General features: G+C 39.1%; 1 protein-coding gene across 1 annotated transcript in view; it reads right to left on the reverse strand.

The window, feature by feature from the left end:
- LOC119142721 (mitochondrial intermediate peptidase) overlaps positions 1 to 14297 on the reverse strand; it is an 80939-nt gene that overhangs the window by 46889 nt on the left and 19753 nt on the right. The window lies entirely within an intron of this gene.

A 14297-nucleotide genomic window follows, 5' to 3' on the forward strand; every position in this document is an offset into this window, starting at 1 on the left:
CAAGAACCCCAAACCAGTGAGTTAGCTGAGCTACACAAACTGCAGCCTGCACCTTCAAGTCATAGGATGTGACAAAGTACAGCAGATAAGCCTCAAGGCTCTTATCAAGCATGGCTTTATTTTTCAAACAGTGAAACCAAGTCACAGACTAGTTGTGGCATAATACTTCACAGTAACTCAGTATTTCTTATATTTAAGTTTGGGTATCAACTTCAGCAGATGTTGACTATCATTTTCAGATAAGCGGTAAACACGTAGCTCAAACGGACCATGGCAACACCATGAGTGGGCAGGCTGTGGCTTTTGATCTACAAGAGGCCACCGGCACTCAGGTGCCATTCCTACACCAAGGCTGCGCCACGTGACTGATCAGAAAATGGGGCTGACTTTGGCTGTGGTGTAAGCCAAATCTTCAGCTAGGGCAGGAAACCAACCAGTAAGCACTGCTGACTCTGCAGCCTTGTCTTTCACTGGAGCAATAGGAACACCAAGGCGACACAGTCACACCCTATGCATGAATCACCTCAAGCTCTGGGGAGCCTCTGACCTGAAGAAAGTATCTTACAGCCACTTGAAGATTTTACGATGTGATGTGGATTCCAAAGATGGCCAAGTTTCCTGAGCCTAACATCAAACAACTAAGTATGCTCAAGACACTGTAGCACAGAAGACACACCTGGGGAGGAAAGACACCATGCATCTGCATGCACACACATACACTGAGAATGAACAAAAAGCTATGATAACAGTAGTTCAGAGATGTATGCAGTCTATACTTGAGCTCAAACTTCCTAAGCCTCTGACCCTAAAAAATAAACAAACTACAAGTATACCAAGCAAACAAATGCTTTGCAAACTCACACCTTCCACAAGCTGCTCAGGGCCGCACAACTCTTTGCAGACAACAGCAAAATCAGAACTGGAATCTGCTTGTAGTTGTGTGTGCATCCCAAATGGCAAAGTGTTCTTGCTCCGTCATTTCACATACAAAGTCCAAGCGTTATTAATACCATTTCCCAGGGTCTCACAGTAGACTGTTTAGAGAATCACAGTCCCTCCCTTTATCTTCTTTCATATCCTACGTGCTTTTGCTTCTTAACGACGTGGTAAATAGTGTCACTGAAATTTAAACACACATCAGCTAGACTACAATAGCTAAACACCAAAGATGAGAACCATGCCATCTTGAGGCCTATGATCAAAAGGCTTAGTTAGAAATCAGCTGTGAGAGTCACTAGCCCCTGTCCACTTAGCTACTACCCTTCCTTCCTTCCCACTCACACACACCTAAACATGAAGTCCACTGGGGATACTGCATTTGCCAATATGCTTAAAACTGCAGCTATAACTCACTATCCAGCTTCACTGCACTGTGATGCACAGCAGGATGGGGTTACTTCTCTCAGCCATGGCACTCATTCTTGTATTTTGTTTTATTTTTCTAGTACCCTTTATATTACCTTTATCACATAATCTAGCAGTGTTTTGCAACTACCATTGCAACATTTGTGAAAAATACAGGTATGCTAAATTACAGGAGTTTGCTTATTTTCACACTACACATGCAAGAAGCTAAAGCCGGTGTATTCCATTCTACTTTTAATTATACTAGAACATAGAAAACAATGCAGATTTTGCCTCTACCATACTGACACAATTTCTTCAAGACACGTACCAACACTTAAATATACACTCTGCATTCTGCAATACACATTTTCCTTCTTACTCAAAAAGAGTCTTTACACCAAAAGAAAAAAAATAAGCATGACACAAATCACTTTAGATCAAGTTAGATAAAAAGACTGGAAGCAAGTCTCTAAAAGCAAGCAGAAGATATGAGTTAATTTCCATATAATAAGCCACAGAAATCTGGAGTAAAAAGGGCACTGCTTTACACCCAGAACCCCCCAAAAGTACAGAATTACAGTGGATGTGTTGAATATCCTGAGATTTTAAAGTCAGTAATTCCTAAGAGCTGCAGCTCCTTCAACAGTAGCACTTTTACTCAGATGTCTCCAGACTTTTACAGTATCACACCCTGTGATCACCTTCTGCTCTGGCTGCTACTGTGAAAACTTAAACTCACCACTAAGTGCTTCAGTCCTCCTGATTCTGCTCTGAAGCTTTCCCTGCATACAGGCTACAAAACCTGTTCAAATGATCCTTTTATTGAAAGGAAATATAACATCTTTTAGCAGTGAGTCATAACAACCTCTGTAATAGCTTAGGACTGGGGTTTTTGTCACATCACTTTGAAATCTTATACCATCATCCTACATGCTACTATGAATACTAAGCTGAGTTTCCCATTGTTATTTAAACAACTGCTTCTTTACCTAAGGACTAATGGTAAATGAAAAGTTCACTATAAATGTACTGTCTCAATAGAAGTTTACTATAATGTGACACAGTATTTCTCCACATATACCCCTCCAAGCTGGGAAACATGATTACCCTTATTTTGAAAATTTACAACATTTATTTCAAAATAAGTTAGAAAAGAAATAGCCGGTAATGATAATCATTTTGTATAGCTAAAAAATTACATTAAAAAAATGACAAATTTACACTTGAGTAGTAACTTAGAGCCAGATTTCCTCAGACCCAGTCCTGATAAGCCACATTTATTAGTTCTGGCTCTGTCACAATCCTGCTTGTCCCACTCTGGTTTCTGTAGAGCCACGCAAATTTACCATACCCTGGTTTAGGTTCCAGAAAGGTTTATTAATCCAGGTGCAGGACAAAGCCCACCTACATCATCATCTCAGAACCAGGGAAGAAATACAGACACAGTTAAGTGGTTTCATATGGAGGCTGCATGAGGGCTCTCTGCAGAGCTTTTTGTTTCAACTCATTTCAACCAGCCCTGCCAAAGCTATGCTGACCATGTGCAAAACCCATCTAGTACCTGCACATCCTCCTCGCCCCAGACATCCAATATCACCCAGGGTTTCCCTGCTGTTTTCTCCCTGTCAACTAGGAAAACAGAGCTGATTGTACAAGATATTTCAAGAAAGAACCCATATGATACAATACTACAAACACACACGTCAGTAAATCAAAATTTAACTCCACCAACAGCTCAGAGTCACCGTAAACCATCAGATTTTCACAGTTGGAGGAAATTAAAATATGCAACTCCTACCAGTAAATTCAGCTGCAGGAAAAGAGAATATGAAAATGGTAAGAAAGTCAAGAACACCACCCCTGAAAACATCTAATAAAATTAAGTCACATGTACACAGGAAGCATGAAAAATCAAAAGAAGTGACCAGACTGCTCAAAATTTTCTGAAGAGCAGAAATTTTTTCTGATGGACCACCTAATCCTGGAAAACATTTCCATGAACACGAGAGACAAAAAAAGTCATCAGGAACAGTCAGCATGGATTCACCAAGGGCAAGTCATGCCTGACCAACCAATAATCTATGACGAAACAAGCGGTCTGGTAGACAAGGGGGGAGCAGTGCACATAGTTTACCTGGACTTCAGGCCTCTGACACTGTCTCCCATAAGATACTCACAGAGAAACTGTTGGTGTACAGGCTGGATGAGCAGACAGGGAGGCAGACCTCAAACTGGCTGAACGGCCAGGCCCAGAGGGAAGTGATCAGTGCCACAGTGTCTAGTTGGAGGCCAAAAACTAGTGGTGTAGTCCAGGGGTCAATACCAGGTCCAGTCCTGTTTAACATCTTCATTAATGACCTGGATGATGGGTCAGAGCATACCCTCCACATGTTTGCTGATGACACTAAACTGGTAGGAGTGGCTGGTAGGCCAGGGAGTCATGCTGCCATCCAGAGGGACAAGCTAGAGAAATGGGACAGGAACCTCATGAAGTTCACCAAGGGGAAGTACAACATCCTGCACCTGGGGAGGAACAACCCCAGGCACCAACTTATGTTGGGGTCCACCCAGCAAGAAAGCAGTTCGCATGAAAAGGACCAGGGGGTCCCGGTGGACACCACGTTGAACATGAGCCAGCAGTGGGGCCCTGCTGCAAAGGAGGAGAACGGCATCCTGGGCTGCATCAGGCAAAGGATCGCCAGCAGGCTGAGGGAGGTGATCCTTCCCCTCCATGCAGAGCTGCTGAGGACACACCTGGAATGCCGTGTCCAGTGCTGGGCTCCTTGGTACAAGAGAGACATGGATGGACATACTGCAGAGAATCCAACAAAGGGCCACAAAAATGATGAAGAGACTGGAGCATCTCTTCTACCAGGAAGGGCTGAGAGAGCTGGGACTGTTCAGCCTAGAGAAGAGAAAGCTCAGGGAGATCTTGAGTATTAACACCTGAAGGGAGGGTGCAAAGCAGATGGAGCCAGGCTCTTCTCAGTGGTGCCCAGTGACAGGACCAGAGGCAATGGGCACAAACTGAAACACAAGAGGTTCCCTCTGAACAGCAGGAAACACTTTTTCCCCGTGACAGTGACCGAGCACTGGCCCAGGTTGCCCAGAGAGGTTGTGGAGTCTCCATCTCAAAAGCCACCTGGGACATGGTCCTGGGCAACTGACTCTAGGTGGCCCTGCTTGAGCAGTGGGGTTGAACGAGATGACCTCCAGAGGTCTCTTCCAACCTCACCTAATCTGTGATTCTGTGAAGACATCATATGGAGCCCAGGAGTAAGACCACACAGATGCAGTACGAGATAGATTCCAGCTTCATCAGAGGACAAGGTGTCCCGCTAAACCCAAAGGATTACCACACTCAGTTGAAATACTGGATTAACATGTTTGCTGAGGGACGGAGGGGAAAAGCTCTGTAACTACTTCAGGTTTCATTTTGTTTCTGTCAAAAATGCAGACACCTACCAGCAGGAGTAAGCAGTGGTATTTCTTCATGGATAGAAGAGCTGACATTAATACATTACAGGGAGAAGATAAGTGCCTATTTCTTCCTCGTTCTCAGCACTCCTTGAGCATGTGCATTGTCCCCATGAACTTACCCCATGATGAAGAGGATTGGGAGAAGGCCTTCTGATAGGTATTTTGTAATACACTGCCACTATCCAAAGCTGGGGAGGGGATATCAGTCTGTAATAGTTATGTCTTTTGGAAAAACATGATACTTACTCACCCACACATGAAAATAGCAATTACAGGCTATACTGGCTTAAGGCAGACTCCCCAGGGTAACTAGTCCTCTACCCTGGCTAATGTTTGAAGATGTCACAATCTTGACATTTTAAATACAATGAGGTCCTGATTAAACAACCACTTTAATAGTAACTACACACAAAGCTAATGTCAGTCACTGCTGGTAGAACATTGTCAGGATCAAACCTCTCCCACATTTTATGAAAGATGTGTGTGAATATTCCTCTTGCCAATGGAAAATTGCAAAAGTTTTGAAAAATAACGTTTCCATACAGAACACAAAAAAAAAAAAAAATATTTCTTGTTCTGATCTCACTAACTTCTCAATTTCTGCTACATCAGTATACAAACAAAGATCGAAGACTAAGATACTGAAATATTCTCAAGTCCTATGACACAAGAATGATTTAAATTACTTTTGGACAATCCTGACTGCAATCAGTGGTGATAATTATACCTTGTTATCTGGCATCCACTGTTTGTTTGTTAGCCGCTGCAATATCATAGGAGAAAGTGGTTAGAATATGGTCTTATAAAGCAATTTTCACAATCAGATGATAATAGTAACACACTTCAAAATGAGCATCAGGTACTGAAAAAGAGCTACTGCTCCAGGAAGTGGAGGGTACCTCTTAAAAAAAAAAATATCTTTTTCTAATACCAGTTTATACCCACTATGCAGTAATCATTCCAGACACAACACAGACTTAACTAACAAGTTTTGAATTTGGTCCTACCTCATACATGAACTCTCTTTTCACAAATCAACTAAGACCAACTATCACCGAAGAACGCCTACCCTCAAACTTGCACTGATTCCAGAAAAACTTTCTCTTTGGTCTTATTTAGGAATAGAAATTAGCCAAAACCTCAGCTACCTGAAACTAATGTCCCAAAATTCCAAGAATGGAGCTTTGGTTATTATTAATAGATGATCTTGCCTTTCAGTTGCAAGAGCAAGCATATGACTGACTCTCTTCTGAGCCCTCACCTTCAAGATTTAAAGCTGTTCACTGCAGAATATAAGGTGTTAACACTAGACAAGATCAGAGGACAATGGGGAAAAGGGAAGAAATCCATTTAAAACACTTGAATCTTTCCCAAAAAAAAAGAATACTCAATGAGCTGAACAACAAATCCTACAATCTCTACTAGATCTGTAAAACTGAAATCTGGCTGGAGGGTGTGGGTGCAAAAGTATTTGGAAGAGTTTACAGACAAACTACATGCTCCCTCCTTGAAGATTCTTGCTTGAATCCAGGCCAGGCACTCAAACAGTAGCACCATTAGCAACTTCATTGCTTCCAGATGACAAGAAAAAAGCATCTGTTTGCTAGCAAATGATTCCCCAACCTCAGTTATTCACAGCTTCATCACCTTGGTGAAACTGCAAGAACACAATATTTCCCAGGCATGCTATTTCAGTGTTCAAATTCATGCTAATCTAAAACACCGTAGCACAAGTTCTTGGCAACAATGCAGACTGTGACTGTGCCAGCCAGTCAAACTTCTCTTCCCTCTGCCCTTTGAATGAAATTTCTAACACTGTTCAAGGGTCTCGGGTTCTATCTCCAAAATACTCTGACCTGGGTCAGATTCTCAAAGACAGCATAAAACTCCAAGATGAAGACTTCTACCAATACACTCCTTCCACACTTTAAACTGCCCTGTAAGAAAGACAGAGCTTGTCTGTGTAGGATGCAGAGCCTTTTTGAGGGCTGATCCAAGCCTGTAAAATTAATTTCTCCTGAAGCTAAAGGGGAAACTTAAAGTTCACCATCTTCCATCCCAGGTGTACGGTGTTTCTTTGATCATTTTTTTTCACATGTGAAACCAAGCGCATTTGAAAATGCACACAAAAGCCTTCCAACAAAACCCTACCAAAACAAGGCATTCCACTGCACATTCATTCCATTGATAGAGAAGGACAAAAACTTTAGTTAATGAATTAACTGATAGTGACTGACTCTATATAAAAAGGAGCAGAGTTTCCAAAGTATTACAGCTTAGCCTGCCCCTGAACCGCTCACTGGTCAGAGCAAAGCAATCTTCATAATCTACATGTTAATAACTGTTGATGACCCCACTGTGCAGACAAGTATTTTTATTATACCACATGCTGAAGTAGCAGCGCCTGATTTTCAAGCTGTTATCAACTGTGGGCTTGGCTAGTTGTCTAGCTTTGTTCTTTCTATTTAAAACAAACAATAAAAAATTCAAATAAAAGTGTAACTAGTAGCTGCTTTAATATGAGCACACTCTTTCTGGTCACTCTTTGGCAAGCTGCCTCTACATTTATTCAGTCATGTTATAGTTTTTATCTCCAACAGGAAAAGCATTCAAGTATTTTTGGGAAAAGAAATCAGAAAGGAAGTTATTATGACCCATACTGAAACACACTAACAGGCATTCTGCTACCCATAAAATTTCCACAAAGGTTTACTGCTACTAGCAAGAAAGGTTAATTTCTGGAGACAGACAGCTAAGATCAGCATTTGGTGACAACTGCAGAGATGTGCCTGAAGAAAGGTTTTCTTGTATGCTGTAATTTTGCAGCTTGCTTGCTGCACCAGCTGAGCAGACAGGCAGAATTCAATGGGGAGGATGATGCACATGGCATACGAACATCACTAGTAGAACATTGTACTGCTGTCTCCAAAGTCAGCAAATACATGGAAACATGGTTACAGCACTTGCTAAGGAAGAAGGAGGATTCAGCTCAGATAAGCAAGCCAGGACAAGAATCAAACAGCCTGTCTGGACACCCTTTCACTTAAAATGTGAGTTCTGCGTCCCAGCAAGGTGACTCAGGTTGCTTCAAACAGGCACCCAGGATGCCTATGTCACCAGGGGAAGGCAGACACAAATACAATGCCACTCTCAGGCTTAGTAAAGTACCAACCAGAGCTAACTAACGGAAGTCTTGAGCTCAGCTATGAGCTCTTGCTCCTCTCTGGAACTTAAGATTCCCTGACTGAACTGCATGTTGTATACCTGAATCCTAAGAGGACAAACTGCACAGCTTTTTCTATGAGAAGACGCATTTGAAAATACAGGCAAAGATGATGGAAGAATGGTGATCTGATGAATCATGACAGAACTTTGCAGAGAACTGCATACTCCAGCGAAAAGGATTTCTTACCATAGAACCTTTCTTCTAGGGTACCTGAGGTCAAAAAAAAACAGGTATGGATTGATTTTTCATACTTGCAGTGCTACAAAAAGTCTTCCCAACTACACTTGAACTTGAGCACATAAATTTTCTTAAACTCTTACATGAAATTTCCAGGATCTGAATGCACTTCTGGAAGATCAGGAAAAGGAAATATTGAAATGTCTATCCATTACAGACATACACACCAGAAAACACAATTATTAATCTAAAAGATGACTTCCTGAAATCACTAAGGCATTTTTACACGACTAGACAGTAAACAAAAAGAAGATTGCTTTTAATTTAGATATAGGAAATATCATATTACATTTATATACTGGCAACTTATTTTTTTTATATAAATCTCATTCTCAACAAATGAAAAACAGCAGCAACAAGTATACACACGAACTCATTTATAGTGGAAAATAATAGTTTTCTCTGTGCCAACCTTTCAGTTAGCTACTTCGACTTAAAAAAAAAAAAAAAAACATCAAGAATTAAAACTAGTCCCTTCTATTGTAACAATGAACCTTAAATTATTTTGTTGCTCCTGTAGAAATGCATAACTCATATGCTTAAATGTCCAAAACTGTGAAAGGCTGAGAAACACAAACATGAACAAAAGAAATTTTTTCTGCTTTCATTTTGTCTTAAAACATATTACAATAACTTAATTCACTCTGAACATCTGATTTTAAACACCAAAGCATTTGTATTTATAAAAAAGCCCAGGAAAGAATGAAAATTTCCTTATGCACTCTATGTCAGAATGTGAGCTCAGAAACTTCACAAAGAGAAATCTCACTACCCTCCTAAAGGAAGTAGAAATATCGAAGAAAACAGCAGCTTCTTTGATGTACATTCCTGCCTTATATTTAAGGATAAACTACGTTTAAAAATTCAGACACCTTACTTTACAGTATGCAGCCCAGCAATATTTTTAAAAGAAGTAATGTAGCCAAACAGATTTAAAAACCAATTTTAAAAAGAAGTTAACTGACACAATGAGGGTTGGTTATTCCGCAAGAACAGCAGGCTTCAAATAAAAAGGCTGTGTGCCTGTGAAGAACAAAGATGTAGTATGTGATTATAAATAATTATTTCTAAGCTTCTATGACTTCACTGAGTCTAAATAAAATGCAGACTTCCAAAATCACTTTCATTTAAGCTGTATATTTGGAAGGAAACCAAGCCTGTTTTGTACAGCATGACTTTCATCTATTCTATTAAGAATGGTTTTTATAAACTTGGACATTAGGGATATTTGAGTAAGGATCACTGTTCTTCAGAACAGGAACATTCAGACTTAACAATTGCAAATTAGCTGCTTGGCAAGAATTCTTATCAATGGCTATTAAACATAGTCCCTGATATATCCTGACTTTTTAAATAAAAATTATTATCTGTTGACATCCACAAAAGTATGTAACATTAAGTTAACTATCTCTAACAAAACAGATTCTGTCAAAACTTTCAAAAAAACTTGAAAAAATCTTGTTAGTGGAAGATAAAAGTGAGATGAACCCCTCAGGTTAACCTAAAGAGATGAAGACAAGGAAAACCCCTTCCAATTTTCATTACATGTCAGAATATGAAATTTAATTCTTTACCTGAAGGGAGCCTCTAAACCATGATTTACAGAAGACTGGATTTCTTAAAAAAAGTAATAATAATAGAAATCCTTTGTACTCTCATCAACCATAAACTAGCACCTGTATCTCACATTCCTTTTTTCTTTCTGTTAATTGTACTTCATAGAATATTTTGGAGGAGGTCAGGGGGTAATTTGGAATATTGGTTTGGTATCAACACTGTACACAACTTTTAGATTTGACTTTGTTTTCAAATCAACAATAATTTCTTTGTCCTTCCACAATGTTTTGAATAAATAAGTAATTGTTGAAACTTGAATTCTGCTTCACAGCAAGCCTTTTCAGTAACTTTCAGGTTTTCCTCCAAAAGCTTAGTCCACTAACTCAGTGATTGGTAAGTTAAAGGGACTTCTTGCACCTACATTAGTTGATTTCATAGAAGGCATGCCTTCCCTTGCTTATAAAAGATAGTTAAAGAAACTTTTCCTTCTCTATGAGCTTTCGTTGAAAGATTTCCTGGTTCTTTTTAAATTTTGCATTATTTTTCCACTTCAGCTTTCAATTTGAACAGAGTGACAGTTTGCTCACATATTCCACGAAGGGTCTGGGCCATTTTTCCATGTGGTATTCCCAACAGATAACACTTCCATAAAACTAAAAATAATTCAACAAAAAGCAGCCATAAAAAAGTTTGTTTACAAATAACTTGTAAGCCTCAACATTAGTTGCAGCTTTTAGCAACTTGAGAAACATCCAGTCATGTTTAGGTAGCTTGGTATTGAATTTACCCCTCTGAAAAAACAAAAGTGCTGCCCACCCCCCTGAAGCCAGCAGCCTATGTACTGCCCCAACAAGAAAGGAGAGGAGTTATTTCTAATTTCTACTTAGCTGGTCACCCCAAGATCCAAAATGCTTGCAGTTGCTGTGGTGGCTTCTCTTTCCTACACAGCAGGAAACTGGCTTATTTTGGCATTAATTTGTTCATCCCCAAGGCCAGTCTGAATTTATGCAGTCCCAAAGAGACAGACCAGAACAGAGTGCAATACTTTGCAAGCACATCCCAGTTGCAAGCTGAATAAAATCTGTGACATTTTGGCAAAAATCCCAACAATGAATTATAGCCAGCGAAGTCAGCCCAGCCCGGCAAGAACTAAAGGTTAGAGAAACAGGAGTCAATACCACATACACTAAGCTCACCACTGACAGTTCTCAAGAACAGTTCTGTTGCCTCCATCAGAAGTGGCTTAAGTATAGTCAATCCCACCTTCAAGGCAAATACTCGACTTTAAAAGGTGTCTTCCAGCATTGGGTTTTGGGGTTTTTTTTGGTTTGCTTTGGGTTTTGTGTTTTTTTATGACCCAGAAGAAGTCAGTAACACTACTACATCTTTGCAAGACCTGGGCCTTGAGAATTATTTATAACTGCAGCTGCACTTACTGAGAAGGTAATGGGATTTAATTAATACTATGGTACTTGCCTGCACTAAAATTCAACAGTATTATTTTTATAATATACATAGTAGACATCTTTTTACTTGTTGGAGGCTGAAGCATGTTCTAGCATTCACTGTTTCATTACCTGCCTGCCAAAATTCTTGAGGTTCTCCTAATTACTCTATCTTCTTTTAAGATACTACTACCACGAACTGCAGACATTTGTCTCCAGTTTCTCTTAAATGTACATTTATATTGACATCTATTTTCTCTGCCACTTAAAGTATAGCTACAAAACCATTATATCATAAGTGTGGGTTTAAAGACAGAGATGCTACTTAACATAATTTTAAAAAAAATTAAAAAGACAAAGAAAAAAGAAAAATTAAACTATCCTGTTACCATCAATGGGAGACTTTACACTTTTGAAGTAGGATCAAGTTTCCAGGGAAAAGACTGCGTGAAAGCTGACAGAAACAAAATTACTGTGGCTAAGTTTACAGAAAGAAAAAACATACTCTGTGACTTGATTCTGGAGCTCCACCTGCTGTTCAACTTCAAAAACAGCAGAAACTGTTTAGTAACGACCGAAGAAGCAGAGTGAAAATAAAGGCCGCCTCGTATGACAGCAAATGTCATTAAAACTCAACAGTCCAAATGCATGTGAATATCCCGCATTCTTCAGAAGTAAATATCCAGATCTGAAAATTGTTATGAGGAATCTAATGGAGAATTTTTTTTCTTAATCATGTTCTAATAAACATATATTTAGAATATAAAATAAAAAAAATACATTTACAACATACAGATATAAAACAGACACATTAGAAATATGTCATGAGTTTCACTGTCACTTGAGACAAATTGATGTATTTGGTCAAAATGTGGAGAAAAATGTGGAGAACTAAAGAGAAAGTAAAATATCTGATCAGGACCACACTGTCTATATGTTTGCTCCCAACATTTCCATTTGGAAATAAGGTCATACAGACCAAAATAGGAAACAGTAAACCTTTTTCAACAGACACTGTCCCATCTAATATTTCTTGCACCCTGTAGTAGCGTATGCGTGACATACTAGAACATTGCAAAGTTACTTAATCAAGACCAAACCCTTGTAGTCTCTTTCTTTATACCTAGGTTTATAAAGATAATCCACATCTTATGTACCTGACAATATCTAGGAAACTATGGTTCTGTACGTCAGCTGAAGCCACAGTGACAATAGTAGTTCAAAAGAAATACCCAAAAGCATATATTTGCTTCCCTTTCAACAAAAACATTTTACTAAGCAGAGTAAAAAGAAATTCCTAACAATACAGAAATCCACCATACAATCTACTACTGAGTCCCAAAACATGACAGTCAAAAACATAAGCGCACAGCACTATTACAAATACGATCATATTATGTAAAAGACATAAAGCTAAAAGTATATGTGTTTCAAAAAAAGAGAAACCATTGAAGAAAAAAATAATAAATCTACAAAGAATATCACCTATGGGAGAAATGCATGACAGGTAAATATATCTTGTTTGAAAACATATTTTGTCATTCCACGATGCAAAACCACAAAACAACCTGGATACAATAATTTAAAATTAAATAAGTTATTTCTGTTATAAATAAATAAAATTAATCACAATCAAATTTAAAGGAAAAAAAGTGTAAATTAAAAAACACCCAAAAACAAACCAAGGAAAATAACATCACTTTTCCATAGAGACATAACTCAATACTACAAGATAATTGGCTCATATAGAAAGTAAGAACAAACAGCCAAAAGTCAAACTCCTGCAAGTATGAAGCTTTGTGACAGATACAGTTCTGATCTTTCAATTACAAAACTGTGGAACTGAACAAACCATAGCATCTAAGGGGCATTCAAGAAAGGATGTGGTCAGAGGCAAGTCAGAGGCAAATATAAATACAAGATAAAGGACAGTGGATTCACATTTACATAAATATTACGTTCAGGGCACAGACATGACAAGCTGTATATCCCTGTCCTCTGGTTGTTCTGTAAATACTCTCTGAGTCCTGCCTAGTTTCAGTCAAAAAGCACAGCCACTGATACTATGCAGTGGACAAGTGATTTTTACTTTTCAGGGCTGATCAGCCAGTATCCATCCAGTGCTTTGTTAAATACCTACAATACGGGCAGAACGAATGTAAAGTATTGTTAAGTCACTGCCAGACCAAAACCTTTTCCCAAAGACAGACCACTATCCATAAAATAGGACAGTGAAAGACCTAAACCCTTGGGTTTTAGTGAAACACTGTTGCACACAATGGAGAGGAAAACTATTCTTCCTTCCCTGTCTTGTAGATGTTTGCGTACCTGCCAGAAAAAAATACTCCTGACCAGCCTGGAGGGAGAAAAAGGTTGGACTCCAATGCTGCACTGTAATCAAGGAAGCCCTACACAGGTTCAGGAGATTCTTCACACTGATCCAGCTGCTAGACTTGGTGTCTGAATAAATAAAAAATGGCAAAGATGCAATGCCAATGTCTTGGTCTGTTTCACCTGCAGCTCTCCTTCATAAAACTACCATGCAATTCTTGAAGTAACTTAACTGGGTCTTTCACAAAGTCCCACAAGGAAAGAGAATATTTTTCTTCCCAATGCCAAAATGAGCAGAATAATCTATCTGTGATCATCAGCAACTCAATTACAACATGGTCAGCTTCATGAGATGATCTAAGAAGCACAGTAAGTCGGTTTGTCAAAACACTCCTCCAGGAGGAGAAAGAAACAAACACAGAGCCTTCTCCACCAAACGCCTAACCCTCATGGGACACATTAACCAAAAACAGGGAAAGCAGCCACTATAGGAATTGTAGAAAATAAACAGGATACACAGACAATAAATCTCATCAACATTTGACAGTAATGTTAAGCACTACGCATTACAATGTAATTTTTGCCATTTTGAAGACACCATACAGGCAAGGTAAAGGAGATCTGTAAGCTACAAGATAGTATGACAAGATAGTATGACAGTGCTCTTCCACAGA

This window comes from Falco rusticolus, chromosome 2 (genome assembly GCF_015220075.1).
Source record: "Falco rusticolus isolate bFalRus1 chromosome 2, bFalRus1.pri, whole genome shotgun sequence".
In the NCBI taxonomy this organism is placed as follows: Eukaryota; Metazoa; Chordata; class Aves; order Falconiformes; family Falconidae; genus Falco; species Falco rusticolus.